The sequence below is a fragment of the Notamacropus eugenii genome, chromosome 4 (assembly GCF_028372415.1).
Source record: "Notamacropus eugenii isolate mMacEug1 chromosome 4, mMacEug1.pri_v2, whole genome shotgun sequence".
NCBI lineage: Eukaryota > Metazoa > Chordata > Mammalia > Diprotodontia > Macropodidae > Notamacropus > Notamacropus eugenii.
In genome coordinates this window covers 233,722,132-233,728,137 of record NC_092875.1, presented here as the reverse complement: position 1 = coordinate 233,728,137, position 6,006 = coordinate 233,722,132, and positions in this window count along the sequence as shown.

Sequence of the window (6,006 nt, the reverse complement as noted above, 5' to 3'; positions counted from 1 at the left end):
AAAATTGGGAGAGGGTCAAATGAGTGTTGGCACAAACCCACTTTGGACACCTGGGACACTTGTTCAATCAGGAGCTGTGACTATTCACATGTTTGACATAGGGTCATAAGTCAGGACAGTGGAAAAATACAGGTTATCTGTCATTGCTTATATGTTTATGATCATTAGGACTATTTAGCTTAAGTGACTGCATATTGGAGTCTTACCACTTATACTATAACATCAAACAATATATTTCAAAAAAATCACTATTATCACATATATTCCAAAACCCACATAGATCTGTGAACTGACCCAGAAATAATTGAAACTAAAGTCCATTTTCTTCCATAAAATTTTCATGGAGAATCCAGCCAACTTCCTAAAGGTCTTCCTCAATATTTCTTGAATACTGGTGGAGGACTGGGGCTACCTGCTATTCTTCACTCTCACCAAACTCTTCCTTTTCCACTTGTACATTTCCTTAATGATACTCCTTACACAACTTCTTAAAAGTAGGTCATCTGAGCTGTGAATGACAGCTATTCTCAGCATTACAATGATCTAAGACAATGCTAAAGGACTTAAGATGAAAAATGCTATCCACTTCCAGAGAAAGAAAGGATGGTGTCTGAATGCAGATCAAAACAAACCTTTTCTTACTTTATTTTTGGGAGTTTGTTGGGTTTTGTGTTTTTTTGGTGTATGTTTTCTTTCATAACATGACTAACATAGAAATGTGTTTTACATGACTCTACATGTACAACTCGTATCAAATTGCTTGCCTTCTCAACTGAGGGGATAAGAGGGAAAGAGGCAGAGAATTTGGAACTCAAAATTTTTAAAAATGAATGTCAAAAATTATTTTTACATTTAACTGGGAAAAAAAATTTTAAAGTAGGTCATCACTGCAAATATGTTGTTGTTATTTGTCCTTTGTTCTTGAAAAGGAGTAGGACATGAAGGAGCTGAAGCCATGACTTGCAAGTGAATGGGATTTATGTGAGGCAGGGCTGTGAAAAGTCACTAGTCTCACTTTCTCCTCCAGAGTCATCTGGATCCAGTGGCAAGATATAGATCAGCATGACTGAAGATGGCTCTGGATGCAGTGGGAGACCTTGACCTTTTTAAGGTAAGGTTTTTAACAGGTCTCAGTTTGACTGAAGCAATGCTCAATCAATGATTAAGGCTAGGTAAGAAATGAGGCAGGGAATGGCATCTTTACCTACTCTAAAAAAAAAAAAATCAATCTGGAAGGGGAAGACCCTCAGGGTTTTTAACCAAAACAGAAACAATCACTATTTACATACACTGTAAGCCAATCAGGGCCCAAACACTACAGCCTATTTGCATTTACCATTTTGGTTACTCAAAACTGATTCTGCAGACATTGTAGTATTTCAGAATTTGCAGATATACAATATTGTCAGTCTTAGAAACCCTCCATCCTAAGGTCCTCCTCTTCTCATTTGTAAGTCCTTCTCTGAGATGACCAATTTGAGTAGGACCCAAGCCATGCTTCAGCTTATTTTCATCTCCTCCTAACCTGCTGAATGGCTCCCTTCTTTTTCCCCTCTTTGGAGCCCCGTATGTGTTGTCTTCCCCAATTAGAATGTAAGCTCCTTGAAAGTAAACAACTATCTTGCTGCTTTTATTTATATCTCCAGGGCATAGCATGGTGTTTAGAACATAGTAAGAGCTTAATAATAACTCTTCTTTGTGGCTAAGCTTTATCATTTTGCAGCACTCAGTTTGAATGATTTTGTTTTCAGTGTTCTTCCCATTTGCATTGTTAAAGTCACTGTGTCTTATTTTCCTGATTCTGCTTACTTCTAAGTTTGCCTGTCTTCACATCAATTCATATGCCTTCCCATGCTTCTCTGTATCCAACATATTTGAGGTACAATTTAAGCACGACCTTCTACATAAAGCCATTCCTCATTCCCTCAATTCCTAGTGTCCTCCCTCCTAAACCACCTTATATTTAACCATTTTGTATTTCTTCTCTTTAGGTTTATTATATAAATATAGCTGCTGTGTGTGCAGGGGTGTCTTCCCCTTTAGAGCAGTCCTGCACAACTTGTGGTCCTCAGGCCACTTATAGCACACCAAAGGATTTTAGGCAGCAGGCAAAAAATGTCGAGGAAAACATCTTCTACATCCCGTGAAAAATGTCCATTTTTAGAGGACTGCTCAAAATCTTTCAGCATGACCACATTTTGTTGGCCCTCAGACAGCAGGTTGTACAGACTTACTTTAGAGCATAGGCTCCTTCAGAGTAAGGATGATTCATTCGTTGTATCTGTATCCCCAGCACCTATTACCACATTTGGCACATAGCAGGCACTTAATAAATTCTTGTTGATTATTGATTGATTGATTTGTCATTGTTTCATCCCAGTAATATTCCATTATATGCAGGTACCACTAGCTTAGCTATTTTCCAATCAAAAGGCATCTACTTTGCTTCCATTTCTTTGCTACTATAAGAAGAGTTTCTATAAATATTTTGGTATGTATGGGGCCTTTCTTTTAGAGGTCATTGATATCCTTGGGGCATACACCCAGCAGTGTAATCTCTTCTGTCAAAGAAAATGCACATTTTAGTTACTTTCTTCAAATAATTCAAAATTGCTTTTTAGAATTCACAGCTCCAGACACAGTGTAGTTTTTATTCTCACTGGCAGATTCTACACTTTATAAAGGAGCAATGGTTAGGAAAGAGAGTTCTCATCTAGGCAGTCACAGAGCCATAGGACAGTAATTATCGACCCTTTGTAGCTTTGTTTTGATTATTTGATATGATTTGCTTATTTGATGTTTTGATTCAGTAGTATTTCGATTATTATTCCCCATGAAGGTACAAGAACTAGAGATGAAACTGAGAAGGAGGGTCGTAGATGCCTCTAAAAGGTAGATGATCAGATGGCTGGCCTGGGTAGATCTTGAGGTCCTCCTCGTGGATGGCTAGATGACATGTAAAGCATCAAAAAGGTGGACTAGACATAGTGAATTACGTGGGCTTTCATTTTCTCATCCTTCAATTGGAACACCCAAACCCCCTATCACACAATTCTAGAGTTAAAGGTATTAAGTGAAAGTTGGGGTTTATATATGTGAGGGGTAAGGGGAAAGGTTGTAAGAATGGTCTTAAGATAGGAGTGCTGGATGAAAAACCATGATTCCAGAGGACTAATGATGAAACATACTTCCCACCTCCTGACAGAGAGGCAATGGCTTCAAGGCACAGAATGAGACACATATTTTGGACAATGGCTGAAATGAGAATTTGCTTTGCTTGATTATGCATATTTGTTAAAAAGGTTCAATGGTGAGGGAGGGTGATAGAAGAGAGAAACAATCCAAGGCTTGATAGCTGCGTGACCTTGGACAAGTCACATAAGCTCTCCAAGTCTTAGTTTTGTAAACTATGAAAGGGGGAAAATAATACTTGTACTACCTATCTTACACTGTCCTTAAGAGGAAAGCGCTTTATAAATCATAAAATGTGAGTCAATGTTGAGAACCAAATGTTAAAGTCCTCTGCTAAGCTCTAAGGAAATAAAAATGAAAACTAGACCACAAAAAAGTTCACCATATGAAAGGCAAAAGAGTACATGTACACAAATAATTGCACTACAAACTAGAATGTAATCATGTACATAGCAGAGGTCAGAGTCAAAAGTGATTAGAGGAGAGAGGGTCCCCTTTATTTTGAGAATATCAGAGAAGGTTTCATGGAGGAAATGGCACTTGTTCTATGCCTTAAAAGAAAAGGAGGATCCCAGTAACCTTAGACATTCTCTTAGATGGCCATTATTTCCCCATTCCTTCTTACTGGATCATCATCCATGTTCTGCATTGTTTGTGCAGATGTAAAACAGGGCTCTCTCCTGAGCTACCTTCCTTCTTTTTTCTCTGTGGATGCTTTCTCTTGGTGAACTCATCAACTACCATGGATTCAAAGATCATCTCTATGCATATGACTACCAGCTCTATACATCTCCTGAGGTCCTCTCCCTTATTAACACCAACCTGTCAAATATGATTTCCTAGATGTCCTGTAGTCATCTCAAATTCAACACATCTGTAATGCAAATTAAAGATCTTTCCCCCACCATTAATAGGTCTCAGGTGGAGTCCATTAAGAGAAGTTTGATTAGTGAAGGTTTGTTTTGTAGAAAGGATCACACCTTTTGTTAATTAATGAGGCACTGGGTCATGAGGGTTGTGGTACCCTCTAGTTCTGAAAAGTGTATATATATTTTGAAGTGAGATTTTGCTTTGGGGGCTTACTCTTTGGAAGAATGCTCATGTGATATGACCAGATGAAACTCTGGGTAGCTGTTAAGGAGTCACCTCCCCCTTTGAAAACCCAGATGTTGGTGCTCCTCTCTCTGGTAACTATGTATATTTTGCTTATTATGATCAGACAGGAGCCCTGTCTGTTGGTCTTTATTTCTCTGCTGGTATATGTGATTAAAGAAGATTGTTAACCCCTCAAAAGTTGATTTCCTTTTAGAAAAGCAGATCAAAGAACCTGTGTTAGCAGGTCATCCTGGGCATACTAGGGTGCTTGCTGCTACATATGGCACAGTAGGTCAGGATCTGCAAATTAAAAGGAAAGCATGGGGGCTGGAATATTTGTTCACTGTTTCCTAGTTGTAGTGGCTATGATTCAGTGGATCCCCAAGAGCTCTCTGAGACTGTATTGTATGCAGAACCCAAGCAAGAGAGCTGAGATCTTGGAATGGAGTCATGGAGCAGGAGCAGAGAACTGCCTGAATGATGACCTTGGTGAGGTGAGAGCAAAAACAGAGAGCTGCCTACATTGGGATTCAGGCAGAAACCAGAAGTGACTGGCTCCTGTGGAAGGAGGAAGAACCCTGGAGTTTGGAATTCAGCTCCAGGGCAAGATAAAGCCTTTGTGGCAAGACAGGAGCTCTGAGTATGTTTTTCTTTTGCTGCATTCCCCTGGAATGGTTTAGACCAGGGGGTGGAGTTGTCTATGGTGGGTGGGGGGAAGTGCCCACCCTGCTGGCTTTGTTGCCTAGCCACACTTCAGGACTTGGAATCAGGGGCTGCAGCAGTATGAAGACTGACACTTGGCCTTAGGGCCTGCACCTGAGAGTGCCAGGAGGAAGCCTATAATAGCAGTTTGGGGAGAAGGACACACTCCCAAGAAAGACTTTATTTGAGCATTTTTGTGTTTTGGATTGAAGAAGGAGGAGTTAATTGCTCACTCCCCAAGGACTGACCCCCAAAGAATAATGTTATATTATGTTATGTTTATACCTTTGTGTTTGTTTAAGGCTGTGTGGCTACTCTGGTAATGAGTTGTTATGTTATGTATTTTGTAAATGTGAAGATCATGATGTGCTTATTTTGTGGGAATTATGTTGTATTTACTTAAGAAATGTTAATGCTTATTGAGATACAAGTTACCCATGTAATGAACTTGAAAGATCTTGGGGCCAAATGTAATGCCTCAAATTAAAGTTAAAGAACTTCCCCTGATCATTAATAGGCTTTGGTTGGAGCCCATTAATGGAAACTTGATTAGGGGAGGCTTGTTTTGTTTGAAGGCCCACACCTTTTGTTAATTAATGAGGCACTGGGTCATGAGGGTCATGGTGCCCTCTGGTTCTGAAAAGTGTCTATATACTCTGAGGTGAGGTTTTGCTTTGGGGGTTTACTCTTTGGAAGAAGGCTTGTGTGTTGATGAGACTCCGGGTAGCTGTTAAAGATCTCCCCTCCCCCCTTGAAAACCCAGATGTTGGTGCTTCTCTCTCTGGTAACTATGTATGAATTGCTTATGGTCAGACAGTTAGGAGCCCTGTCTGTTGGTCTTTATTTTTCTGCTTGTATTTTCTCTGTTGGTATATGTGATTAAAGAAGATTGCTAACTCTTCAAAAGTTGCTTTTCTTTTAGAAAAGCAGATTAAAGATCCTGTGCTAGCAAGTCATCCTGGGCATACTAGGGTGCTTGCTGCTACAACATCCAAAGCAAAACCATATCCTCTTCTA